Here is a 14,392-nt window from a genome sequence, read left to right as displayed (position 1 = left end):
ATGGATTGGAGGGCCCAAGGCTGGCGGTTAAGGATGGTTGCCTGGGTTCTCCTGATGCTCGACAAATTCCAGGCACAGTCTCCTGACCTTTTGCTACCTAAACTTCTATCCAGGTCCCTACAATAATGGAGCTGTTTACAGGTTTTAAGTGAATGGTGAGATAATTTATGTAAGTATAGATTTTGCTGGAGTCTTAAGGGTCTTCATAAAACATCTGCAAAACCAATGAAAAGTTGTTGTTTAATACAGTAAAAAAACCCAAGACTTCTATTTGAGTGGATAAATGTCTCTAAATGTGTAAGGGTTAAGGAAGAAAAGAAACCAACTGCCTCAGGAGGCATTCAAATTATTCCAGTGTTTCTTGAAAAAGTGATTGTGGAGGAGTTGTAAATCTCTTCATTGTGCCACTAATTGCTACCAAGGAGAGCATTCCAATGCAGGCTGCCAAGGCTGGGGAGGACGAGGTTCCCTCTTGAGTTCTTTAAAAGCTGGGCCATTGGTGAATTCTGAAGGAGTCTGTGAACCCACACTTGAAGGTCTCTTTTAACCACATGGTTCTATACATCCATAATTTAAAATCTCAAATTTTAAGACCCTTCCAATTACAAAACAGTTTCTATCAATGCAGTGTTTTGAAACTTTAAAGTTTTAGATGATAGGTTTGCAAGAGAGGGGAATTATGTTTGTTATCTACTGTGTATCTAGGTGCATGGTTCTCTCATTTAAGGCTTCAGTTTCCATGGAAACAGACTGTGGGGCAATGTATGGTTATCAGGAAGATTTCCTTTAACACCTCCCACTCTTTCAAAGGTACTTGCAACCAATCTACCTATATAAAATCTTAAATCTTTATAATTAAATTTATATTTATTAAAAGTACTAAGCCCCCAACAGATAAATAGAAACAATGCATGAAGACACAATAAACACTTGTCCTTCATTCATGCAGTATGACTGAGTGTTCCACAGCTTCCAGGCATCAAGCCCAGCTCTGAGGGAAAAAAGAGAGAGAAGACCCAGCTTCTAACGACTAGACACATGCACTTCACACACTGTGGAACTGATTAACAAACACTGAGAAATGCCAGGCTGACTAGTAAGAACAGAACAGCAAACATACAGAATTAAAGAGCCCCATCCTTCAAGCTACCATCTTGGGGAAACGGTGATAGTGACCAGTGTTTGTAAGGCACTGAAACGGCAGCTCTGCTGCTGGTTGCTTTTTGAAACATCAAATCCTTGGATCCAGTTCTTCTACTTCTGAAAAATAACTCTAACAGGAAAATAGGTTATGCGCAAACATGTTTAGAGTAACATTATTTTTAATTGTGGAATACTGGGAAAAATGGATATTCAACAATAATGGAATCGCTATATTCCATTGGCAGAACTGTATTAAGGCATTAAAATAATATCCACGAAGATTATGAAAATAAATGGAAAATTCCTACTTATGTCAAATCTAAAAAGAGGAACTTGTATGCACAGTTTGACAGTTACCATTAAAAAGTTTATGTTTAGAAAACAAGCAATGGGGAAAGGATTCCCTATTTAATAAATGGTGCTGGGAAAACTGGCTAGCCACATCCAGAAAATGGAAACTGGATCCCTTCCCTACACCTCATACAAAAATTATCTCAAGATGGATTAAAGACTTAAACATAAGACATAAAACCATAAAAAAACTGGAAGAAAACCTTGGCAATACCATTCAGGACATACGCATGGGCAAAGACTTCATGACTAACACACCAAAAGCAATTGCAACAAAAGCCAAAATTGACAAATGGGATCTAATTAAAGAGTTTCTGCAAAGCAAAAGAAACTATCATCAGAGTGAACAGGCAACCTACAGAATGGGAGACAATTTTTGCAAATCTATCCATCTGACAAGGGTTAATATCCAGAATCTACAAGGAACTTAAACAAATTTACAAGAAAAAAAACCCATCAAAAAGTGGGTGAAGGATATGAACAGACACTTCTCAAAAGAAGACATATGTGCAGTCAACAAATATATGAAAAAAAGCTCATCATCACTGGTCATTAGAGAAATGCAAATCAAAACCACAATGAGATACCATCTCACGCCAGTTAGAACAGCGATCATTAAAAAGTCAGGAAACAACAGATGCTAGAGAAGAGGTGGAGAAATAAGAACGCTTTTACACTGTTGGTGGGAGTGTAAATTAGTTCAACCATTGTGAAAGACAGTGTGGCGATTCCTCAATAATCTAGAACCAGAAATACCATTTGATCCAGCGATCCCATTACTGGGTATATACCCAAAGGATTATAAATCATTCTCCTATAAGGACACATGCACACATGTTTATTGCAGCACTGTTCACAATAGCAAAGACTTGGAACCAACCCAAATGCCTATCAATGATAGACTAAATAAAGAAAATGTGGCACATATATACCATGGAGTACTATGCAGCCATAAAAAAGAATGAGTTCATGTCCTTTGCAGGAACATGGATGAAGCTGGAAACCATCATTTCACCGAACACAGGAACAGAAAACCAAACAACGCACGTTCTCATTCATAAATGGGAGTTGAACAATGAGAACACATGGACACAGGGAGGGGAACATCACACACCGGGGCCTGTTGGGGGGTGGGGGGCAAGGGGAAGAAGAGCACTAGGACAAATACCTAATTTATGTGGGGCTTAAAACCCAGATTATGGGTTGATAGCTGCATCAAACCACCATGGCACATTTATACCTATGTAACAAACCTGCACGTTCTGAACATGTGTCCCAGAACTTAAAGTAAAATGAAAATTAAAAAAATAAAAATTCAATAAGAATTAAAAATGGGTATAATTTCCACAGCTCTGGAGTAGGTCCATTGCTCAAATAAATACCTCTCTAATTTATTGACTAATGGCTGAAAAAAAGTTTGCATTCAGATAAAGACTGAACATTAATATCCCAAATTATAAACAATAGTCCTTTTTGCATAATAAAATTATGGCATAATTTTCCTTCTAATTATCTGCATATTCAAATTTCTGTAATAAATATAGTTGGCCCTCTGTATCTAACCACGGATCAAAATATTAGGGGGAAAAAACAGTGCAATACTGAAACATGATACAAACAAAACTATAGTATAAGTATTTACATAGCATTTATATAGTATTAGATACCATAAGTAATCTAGAGATGATTTAAAGTACAGTCCTACATTGCTTAGTGACAGGATACGTTCTGAGGAATTTGTTGTTAGGTGAGTTTGTCATTGTGAAAACCTCATAGACTATACTTAAACAAACCTAGATGATGTAGCCTACTAACACCTGGGCTGTATGAGATAACCTTTGTCTCCTAGGCTACAAACTTGAGTAGCCTATTACTGTAACACAATGTTAAGTATTTGTGTATCTAAACATCTCTCATCTCTAAACATAGAAAAAGTACAGTAAAAATACAGTATAAAAGATTAATATGGTAACCTTTTAGGGAACTTAACATGGATGACTAAGTCGCTCTGGGTGATCAATGAGTGAGTGATGAGTGAATATGAAGGTCGAGGACATGAGTGTACACTACGGCAGGCTATATAGAAACTGTGCATTTGGCCTACACTAAATTTATACAATCATTGTCTTTATCAATCATAAATTAACCTTAGCTTACAGTAATGTTCTTCTTTCACAGGTTTTAAATTTTCTAACTTTTGACTCTTTTCTAATAACACTTAGCTTAAAACACAAACATGTTTACAGCCATACAAAAAAAAAAATTCTTTTTTATGTCCTCATTCTACAAGCGTTTTTCTATTTTTAAAATTTCTAATATTTTTTCACTTTGTAAACTTTTCTGCTAAAAACTAAGACACACACACATTTGCCTAGGTCTATACAGGGTCGGAATCATCAACATCAGTGTCTTCAACTTCCACCTCTTGTCCCACTAGAAGATTTTCAGTGGCAATGACATGCATGGAGCTGTCATCCACGCGTGTTAACATTTTTTATAAGTAGAAGGAGAATACTCTAAAGTAATAAGGATAAAATTATAGTATAGTAAATACATAAACCAGTAGCATAGTCCTTTATTAGCCTGGTCACATCTTATGTACTATACATCATTGTAAGTGCTAGACTTTTACACAGCTGGTAGTGCAGTAGGTTTGTTTACACTGGTGTCCTCACAAATACCGAGTAATGCATTGCGCTACGACATTAAGATGACCACAGCATCTGTAGGTAATAGGAATTTTTCAGCTCCATTATAATCTTATGGAACCATCATTGTATATGCAGTCTGTCGTTGACCAAAATGTGATTATGTGGTGCATGGCTATATATGGGAAGATGTGGGTAGGTTATATGCAAATATTATGCCATTTTACATATGGGGCTTAAGCATCCATAGATTTTGGTATTAATGAGGGTCCTGGAATCAATACCTGCAGATACGGCGTGACAGCTGTATACAGTAGTCCCCCTTGTCCATGGTTTTGCTTTCCAAAATTTTAGTTAACCATGGTCAAGCATGGTTCAAAAATATTAAATGGGAAATTCCAGAAGTAAATATTCACACATATTTTTGCAGCATATTTTCATAATTGTTCTATTTTTATTATTGTTGTTAATCTCTTATTGTGCCTAATTTATAAATTAAACTTTGTGATAGGTGTGTATGCATAGGAAAGAGCAGTATATATAGGGTTCAGTACTGTCTGACATTTCAGGCTGAGGGTCTTCGAACAAATCCTTCAAGGAGAAGGGGGGCTACATTGTCACTCTTAATTGCATCACAAAACAAGACTGGGGAGTTTCTGCCAATACATTTCCTCTTTTCCATGATTATCCTTCACCACAAAATGGCCAAAGAAAACATTACATTTATAAAACAGACACTACCTAAAGAATATATGTAAAATTTAAACAGTACACCCATAGCCCTTTCCAAAAAGGAAATGTAGGATTTGCTTTTAAGATGAGATCACTGAGAATGGTCTGAGATGACTGGCTAGGATCCCTCAGCCCTGAAACAAGTCAGTGTGAGTCCAGTAATGGGACTGCACCAGAGTCCATGGGACTTCAGGAGTGCAGGAGGGTGTCATGAGTTACACTCCACCATTTAAGGTCAGTTTAGACAATCTGCTGTCTCTGTGGAACAGTCATCTCCCCCAGTTTGAAGACGTGCTTTTCCTAAACCCGTCACTGACAAGCAAGATGTGGAATTGGCTCTTTCAGAGACTGTTCCCTGATTTTTCAGGTGAACTCCCTTTACGGGGGAATTCCCTGCCTTAACAGGTCACTTTGAGGTTTTACTTAGCCGTGACTGTGAAAACACCTTGGAAAGTTATGCTGTGCACTCTTTTTTGGCCACCCAGAATGTGTGAGTCCTACTCCTGGATTTGGGGAATTCCCTGCCTAAGAAATATTGGTGGGAGGTAGAAAACTCCCTCCTCCCTAGTCAGAAAAGGGCACAGGCTACGCCAGCCTCACTCTGTCCCTGGAAGCTAGCGTGCAGGCCCTTGCACAGCCAGGCTGCCTCCCGGATGCACCTGATCCACATGAGCTAGACCAAGAGATGCTCTGGCCACAGTGTAGCTGCAGCAAGGTCCAGCTCCTGAGCCAGTAGGAACCCCAGCAGCACTGTGGACAACTCCAGCATCAGACTAGAGTTTGACACTAAGTGGGGTGAACAGTGATGTGTTCTTCAGAGCAATTTTATGGCAAGGTTTGAGGTATGTGCCTGATTCTTTAACCTTCCTGGCAATCATGTAACCTACCCAATATTCTTTTTTAAAATACTATCATTTTATAGTTCTTAAACCTGCCAGAGGTGACTGGGTTGCTTTGTAACAAAAAATGACTGATGGAAATAATAGGGAGTAGTATTTTTCCCAAAATAAAATATGGTATTAATACATTAACCTTTTTTAAAATCTCTGGCTTTCAACATCTCTAACTATTAAGTGCACACTTAGAGATGAGCTCTCAAATATAAATTCAAGAGGTATTGCCTCCCTTGTTTCAATCTAAATTTATATTCTAAATTTCTTTATTAAACTTTCAAAAATATTTTGTTAATATTATTTATAATAAATGATAAATACAATTCAAATTAGTAAATGTGAATTTTATTTTCATATCAATTGAGAAAATTTAGAATTCTGTAAAACTTTCAACAGCATTAACTTGTTAAACCATAAAAGACAATTTTAGTGACTACATACTAAAAGTCTAGAATATTAATATACGTAGTTAAGAAAAGTTCATGAGCTAATGTCCAAATTATCTCTGACATTCAACAAAGTTCTAATAACAATGTTTTGGCAGAAAAGAAAGGTTTTTCAGTCTCTGAAGAGCAAATGACTGTTCATATCATCTCTCGCATTGCCTGAGTCAGTAAATTGCCTAAATCATGTAAATTAAATAATGTTAAATTTTCTGCTCAAGTATATCTTCTAGACTCATACTTTTAGGCTGGTAATAGTGAGTCAGAGGCTACCACTGAAAAACTAAAGAACTCTCGTAGGGATGTAAAAGACACATTATTACTCTTGCAGGTAGAGACCAAAATATGAAAAAATGTATTTGCTAAAAAAAACAAGGCAACACACAGTAAGCAGAGAAAGATACAGAACAACGTGGGTTGAGGCAGAACTAATAGAACTTTATTCATGATGCAATTTCAGAGTCTGGTAAAAGTCATTTTTTCCCTTTCAATGTTGATCAACTCACGGGTACCACAACCAGAACATGTAAATATACACAAATACACAAACACACTCACACACACAGCACACCCCACATACATACAGACAAATATATGATTGGATTTGCAAGCTTTCCTAGATATGGAAGGCTTATAGATAAGAAGAATCAGACACCACTGTCATTCACACTGAGTGCCCGTATGAGTCAGGGTTCTCTAGAGGGACAGAACTCACAGGATATATGTATATATGAGCAGGAGTTGATTATGGAGAATTAACTCAACACAATCACAAGGTAAAGTCTCACGATAGGCAGTCTGCAAGTTGAGGAGCAAGGAATTCATTAGTGGATCAGTTTGAGTTTCAAAAACCTCAAAAGTAGGGAAGCTGACAGGGCAGCCTTCCATCTGTGGCTGAAGGCCTGAGAGCCCCGAGAGACCTTGGCAAACCACACTGCGAGTCCAAGAGTCAAAAAGCCGAAGAACTTGGGGTCTGATGTCCGAGGGCAGAAGCATCCAGCATGGGAGAAAGATGAAGACTGGAAGACTTGGCAAGCCTGCTTCTTCCACATTCTTCTGCCTGCTTTTTCTAGCCATGCTGGCAGCGAGGGGATGGTGCCCACCCAGATTAAGGGAGGGTCTGCCTCTCCCAGTCCACTGACTCAAATGTTATTCTCCTCCAGCAACACCCTCACAGACACACCCAGAAACAAATACTTTGCATCCTTCAATCCAATCAGGTTGACACTTAATATTAACCATCACAGGGCCCAATAAAATAAATATTAAAGGTATGTGCATTAACAAACTATAAAAGAAACTTTTAGAGGTGATCTAGTGCATTGGCTCACTTCCGCATGGAAAATATGAATGCTTGCAACCAAAAAACATGTATAGATTCTTTTTCATTATACACCTTCACCTTTGTATTTTCACTAGAAGAAGAGCCAGGGATCATGGAAGCTTTTGATACATGATATCAAGCCTTTCTTAAAATGAAAATGTTACATTCTTTTGTTTGAATGTGGATATGATAGAGTAAAAGAAAATGCAGTTTCAGAAAAAATGTGATGATGGTGTTTCGGGTCTGCCTTCCTCGCCACTGTTAGACTTCGACTTGTCAAGACCGGGAGCTGCTGGAGTTTAGATTTCAGCTTTTTTTTTTTTTCTGGGAAACAGTTCAGTCCCACTCATCACCTATTTGGAAAGAACTAGGAAACACAACGTACCTGGCAGCAGTGGGGGAACAAGTGCCAAATCTTTCTTCCACTCTCCACTCCACTCTCTACTCCGATAGGAGAAAGCAGCTCAGCACTGACTGCATTCAAGTTTTCATCTGTCCAGCCCAGGATAGGGTACAATGCTTTATCGTAAAAAATGTTGCCTAAAGAAGGCACCTCCTGCTGTGGAGCTGAAGGCTGTGTTCTTAGGAAGGAAAGAGGAGGATTCACAGCAGGAAAGTTGCTCTGTGCACGCAGTACTCATGGGTGCACACACACAGGCATTTGAGAGAAAGGCCAAGTGCATTTCCAGATTTTTCTTTGCCAACATGTGGGAGGGAATGAGGATATACAGTGCCTCTGTGAGTGGATAAAAGGGAAGGCGATTACTCCAGTCTGCATCAGTATCTCATGACCCACAAAGACAGGAACTTCTTCACGGCTAACAAAATGAGTCTTCAGGGCATTGTAACTCTGGCTGTAACTGTGGTAATCGATGTTGAAGCCATTACCCACATCACCCCGATTCATACCCACTATTTCCTACAGAACCATAGAACTACTGAATCTTCCACAAAACGTCTTCATCATCTCTTAAAATTTTCTTGGCTTCTCATTGCTCCAGCCTAAGTCTTAGAAAGAGCAACACAGTCTGTTCCACAACTAACTGACAGGTACAAAGAAACACTCATGACGTCTCCGACTACAACAGCAACAGCATGAAACCCTTTCCGCGTGCTCACCTTCCTCTTCTCTATCCCAAGGCCCTGAAGTGGCCAGACAGCCATTGACGCATCTTCACTTTTCTCCTGAAACCCTGACCAGTACTCATAACCCCTCAACATTTCACCCTTAAACTCAGCCCTTAGACTAACCCAACAATCCCCCAGGGTGGTTTGGGAACCCACGGGGAACCTGAAAATTTCAAGCAGTCTGCAAAGACAAACCTATTTTCACAATATTACTAAGAGGCCATTTTCCTTTTCACTGTTAATCTCTCACAAATATGCAATGGAGTCTTCCAGAGCCTACCAGACACAGAATGTTAACAAAAGTTTGAATACAGAAGCGGATATAAAAATCCAGCTGGTTTCCATGAAGCCAGATGTTACAGAGTTGCAAAAAAATTTAAAACAAGCTACTGTGCTTACTGCATTTGTTTTTGTTTTGCAAAATAGTTATTTCCATAAAAATGTACTTTTATGTTAACATGTAATAGGCTTATTGTTATTTTTAAATGAATAATCTGTTTTGTAATTTTTTAATTAGTCTTAATTTTTGCAATAGATTTCAACAGACACAACCCACTTAAACAAAATCTCATTGAGATCCTCAACAGACTTTAAGAGTGTCAAGGTGTTCTGAGACCAAAATGTTTAAAAGTGCTGGATTATAATATATCACAGCCTCACTCTGCTACTTCCTTTGCTCTGCCAACAAATACGAAGGACCTGAGCTCATGATGTGGCCACAGGAAATCCAATGTTGTCTGTGTCTAAACCACTAAATGATTGGGCAAGGTCAGAGACTGGGCTGACTCATGCTCCTTCTATCATTCGGGGTTTGATGGATGAAGCAGAACCACTAGGGGGGATTGTGACTGAGGATTTGTTGTAGAGATTGGAGCTCAAGCAACTGTAGGAGCTCATTAAACGGCCTATGTGAGGAGGCTACCTTTTTTAATCTGGGGCAGGAGCCTAAAGTCATCAGGACAGGCTGGCAGCAAGGAGAAGTGGACAAAAAGTTGAGGACAAAGGACACACTGAGAACTTCAGGACAAGCTGGAGCCTCAGAGAACGACGGGAACCTCCTTGAGCCTCCAACAGAGGAGGCCCGTGGCCTGCTGCAGAAGCTGCTCCTTCCTCGTGGAACTAAACAAGCACCTAGTGCAGGAGGCAAAGGCCCTGGAGAAGGAGATGCTCAGGACCAGAGTGGCTGCTGGCTCATCCCAAGGTGAGCCAAGAGCTGAGCACCACGGGCTTGGGCTGCAACAGAGCTTCATGCCCTTCACAGATCCTTCCATGTACAAGTATAAGACCCAGACTTCACTTTTACCTCCAAACCTCACGAGAAACCTTTCTTGTGACCCATCCTAACTCGTCATTGTGCAGAGAAGAAAACTGTGGCATGTGTGGTACCCCCTAGCTCAATGGACACAGGACAGGTTCACTCACTACCACTGGTTGACATGGGAGTCCTTTAACTCAGCGTCCAGATGTGCAAGCCCTCAGGAGCGCTCGGTGTTCAACAATCAAGTGAAATTCGTCTTGGACTCTTCGTCATTTTCTATTCCTTTTAAACCATCCGATACCTCCTCTTCCAGTATTTCTCACCGTAGTCAACCTAATGCAATAAAAACAAAGCCATCCAATGTGAGCACCCCAATATCGCCTATATTATCTCCTAGTTCCACCATTTATCCAACCTCCTTATCTTACTCTCTGGCATATTTTAGAATCTTAATAAATATTATTAGCCATGGCAGCAGGCACCTGTAGTCCCAACTACTCAGGAGACTAAGGCAGGAGGATCAATTGAATACTTTTACCTCCAAATCTCAGGAGTTAGAGGTTACAGTGCACTGTGAAGGCACCTGTGAAGAGCCACTGCACTCTAGCCTGGGGAGCAGAGCAAGACCCCATCTCTAAATAAGTAAATGTATTGATTTAGTCAAATAAGCAATCAATGACAGAGTGATTACCTGGATTCTCAGTGGTATCAATCTCTCAACCCAAGTCAATTCTTCCTCTCACCTTCATTAAATCTTTCAACCCCTCTTTTATTTCTTTAAAAATATTAAACATAATCATTTATATTATCTTCAATAATTGTATTAGCTGAAGTCCAATGGGTCTGATTCTGCTGTCTGTTTTTTCTACGGGCCTGTTTTGTTTTTTTTTTTAATCGAGATGGAATCTCACTCTGTTGCCAGGCTAGAGTCCAGTGGCACGATCTTGGCTCACTGCAACCTCCGTCTCCCGGGTTCAAGTGATTCTCCTGCCTCAGTCTCCTGAGTAGATGGTACTATAGGTGCATGCCATTATGCCCAGCTAATTTTTGTATTTTTAGTAGGGATAGGGTTTCACCATGTTGGCCAGGATGGTCTCGATTTCTTGACCTCATGATCTGTCTGCCTTGGCCTCCCAAAGTGCTGAGATTACAGGTATGAGCCACCACACCCAACCAGTAGCCTGCTTTTGTTTTGTTTTGTTTTGTTTTGTTTTTTAGGAAAAATGTTACTGTAACCTCATGTTTCTTGCAAATTTATCTTTGGGAATTCATTGAGGCCAGAGTTGGAAATAGGCTCTTTTACAGAGATTTCTGAATTTATTTCTGCCATACACCCGGAGGTATATCAACCTAAAATAAAACCAAGAGCAAACTGAGGTCAAGTGATGTGGCATGACTTGGAGCTGTCTAAACATGTAAGAGCTAGTTTATAGTTATGAGTTCATCAGGGCAGAATTCTTCACTTCTACTGAATATCAAAATTTGAGACATAAAATTCCTGCTCACTGTTACATTGAGGTGGAGGGCCATGTGATGTTAAAGTTGACTAGTGGCCCCTTTTTAGACTCTCCCTTGAGTGGACCCAAGGCTTTGGTTCCTGTCCCATGCCCCATGTCATAGCTCACTCCCATCTATGAGACAAAAAACTCAGTCATCTGGGTTCAGCAATTGCAAAAGTTGACTTCATTGCTCTTACGATCTCTCTGGGTTCTCAATTTTCTCTTTGTTTTTGACTTCTGGGGCTCATGATTTCCCTGCTAGAACATACATTTTCTCCCATATTTTCGTCATTGATTTTAGTTGTTTTGAGTGGGATGATCATCAGGTTAACTAATTAGCAGTACTGCTACAAATGTAAGTTTTCATTCACTTTATTTTAATAAACATTTTTAAACCTCCGTTATATGCAATACAATTTTAAGCAGTGACATAGAAACATAAACATGATATATTATGTACCTCAAGGAATTCAGAGCAGACTGAGAGGCAGAAAACATCGATCAATAATACAATAATGAAAATACAATATCATATAATTGGTGCTCATAGAGAGACATAAGCATGGGAGGCTAAGGAAGTACAAAGGAGAGGGAACTTCACCCCTTTGCTTGGGAGAAAAGCACATGAAAGCCACAGTAGTCCCCAAATGCCAATTATCACCAAGACGTAATATCATGAGCCTTTGCTTCTCACTCATCCAACTATGGGTGGGCTGGGCTCAGCTCAACTTGGCTGGGTTTGAGCAACTTTTGTTCTGAACTACAGGTTTTGTTTAGGTTTGACTGATATGTCTGTCATTCTTCTGAGGCCAGCAGCTGCACATTTTCATGTCAGCACAAATCTCTCGAAGGAAAGAGTAGAAAGACATCACATCCCTTATTCTGAGGCTCCAAATCCACAGTCACTGTTTCCCACATTCAGTTGGCCTCAGCAAGTCACGTGGCCACGCTCAACATTTACAGGGTAGGAAGTGCACCCCTCGCAGGGATGTGAGGACAGAGGGGAAAGGAGTGGGAAGGTGTGAATATTTGTCAAGGAATAGTCTAATCTAACACAGAAGAGTTCAAGAGCTTATATTTCGATTTCATTTTAAAGGGAGGTAGGAATTCAGAAGATGGATTGATATGGTTTAGCTGTATGTTCCCACCCAAATCTCATCTTGAATTGCAAGCATGGGGGCAGTTTCCCCCATGCTGTTCTCATGATAGTGAGTGAGTTCTCATGAGATTTGATGGTTTAAAACTATGTGACAGTTTTCCCCCACTCACTTGCTCTCTCTCCTGCCACCTTGTAAAAATGGTGCTTGCTTCTCCTTCACCTTCCACCATGATTGTAAGTTTCCTGAGGCCTCCTCAGCCATGCAGAACTGTGAGCCAATTAAACCTCTTCATAAGTTACCCAGTCTCAGGTAGTTCTTTATAACCACGTGAAAATGGACTAATACATGGATCAATTCAGGAATTAAGAAGGATAACATGCAAAATGGTCCTGAGCTGGGTTTATAAGGCCACAGTGGCAGCACCAGGCCCTCACGTCATGCACAGGAGGGGGTAGGAGATGGCACTGGAGTAGACAGGGCCCAGGGAAGAGCAGTCTGGGTCTTCATAAGCCTCACTCTGCATGCAGCAAGGAGCCACCAAAAGGTTCTGAGTCTTTTCACCAGAAAAAATCAGTATGTGAGATAAGGCATGTGTTAATTAGCTCAATTTAGCCATTCCACAATGTATGAATATTTCAAAACATCATGTTGTACACAATAAATATATACAACTTTTATTTGTCAAGAAAAAATCAATTTAAAAAATACATAAAAATTAAATTCAATTTTTTTAAAAGGTGTTAAGCCAGAACAATATAATCAGTCTGCATTTTATTTAGCTCATGCTGAAATCTCATTAGACAAGAAAGGGGAACTGGTTAGTTGTAAGATTAAATGACCCAGAAAAAAATAATGACAAGAGGCTGAATGGGTTATAACAGTAAAATTAATAAACTAACGCTGGATTCAGGAGCTATTTAGGGATAGATTAATAAGATAATAAAAGTAAAGTGCTTAGCAGTGTCTGATGCAATATAAGTTCTCACTAAATATTAGAAGCTACTATTAATAGTAGCAACAGAACCTGATAATTTTGTGAGGAGTGGGAGTGGGAAGATAAGGATAAGGTAATAACATAAGATGCCTTTCAAGAGCCTTTTTTTTTTTTTTTTTTTGAGATGGAGTCTCGCTCTGTCGCCCAGGCTGGAGTGCAGTGGCCGGATCTCAGCTCACTGCAAGCTCCGCCTCCTGGGTTCATGCCATTCTCTGGCCTCAGCCTCCCGAGTAGCTGGGACTATAGGCGCCCACCACCTCGCCCGGCTAGTTTTTTGCATTTTTTTAAAGTAGAGACGGGGTTCCACCGTGTTAGCCAGGATGGTCTCGATCTCCTGACCTCGTGATCCACCCGTCTCGGCCTCCCAAAGTGCTAGGATTAGAGGCTTGAGCCACCGCGCCCGGCCGAGCCTAATTTAAATAACCAGATGAAATATGTTTTTTCAGAGGAGGAAGAATAAGTTTATAAACAGAAAAATGACAAATTCAGTGGGAGATACATTGGCAACACAAAAGAAAAATTTCAAGTTACCAGAGAAATTTCAGAGGGGCAAGAATCAGACTGACAGCTGACTTTTCAACAAGAGCAATGGAAGTCAGAAAAAGACAATGTAATGCCACCTTCAAGTTGCTAAGGAATCTCAATACCTGTCACTCTAGAATTCTATATCCAGCAAAGTTATACCACAAGAATGCAGGTGAAATAAGAAGGAGGAGACAGATCCAATTATGTTCACACCTGCATTTTAAATAACAGCCCCAAACCAAAGGAATGAATCATTAAATTGTGGTATATGCATATAATAGAGCACTATACAGCCATGGTTCTTAAAGTGGGGTGCCCTTAACAACAGTATCAATATCACCTCAAAACTTGTTA

At 39.8% G+C, this 14,392-nt stretch overlaps 1 long non-coding RNA gene across 1 annotated transcript in view; it reads right to left on the bottom strand.

Moving 5' to 3' along the window:
• The window catches only part of LOC105464179 (uncharacterized), a 66,723-nt gene that overhangs the window by 45,840 nt on the left and 6,491 nt on the right, over positions 1-14,392 (bottom strand). Inside the window, exons 5-6 of the long non-coding RNA XR_011607290.1 lie at positions 11,433-11,551; positions 10,085-10,253 (exon numbers count right to left, since the gene is read on the bottom strand). This is a non-coding gene — a long non-coding RNA (uncharacterized lncRNA). The remainder of the gene's footprint in view (positions 1-10,084; positions 10,254-11,432; positions 11,552-14,392) is intronic.

This window comes from Macaca nemestrina, chromosome 8 (genome assembly GCF_043159975.1).
Source record: "Macaca nemestrina isolate mMacNem1 chromosome 8, mMacNem.hap1, whole genome shotgun sequence".
Lineage (NCBI taxonomy): Eukaryota > Metazoa > Chordata > Mammalia > Primates > Cercopithecidae > Macaca > Macaca nemestrina.
This window is presented reverse-complemented; position numbering and strand designations above follow the sequence as displayed.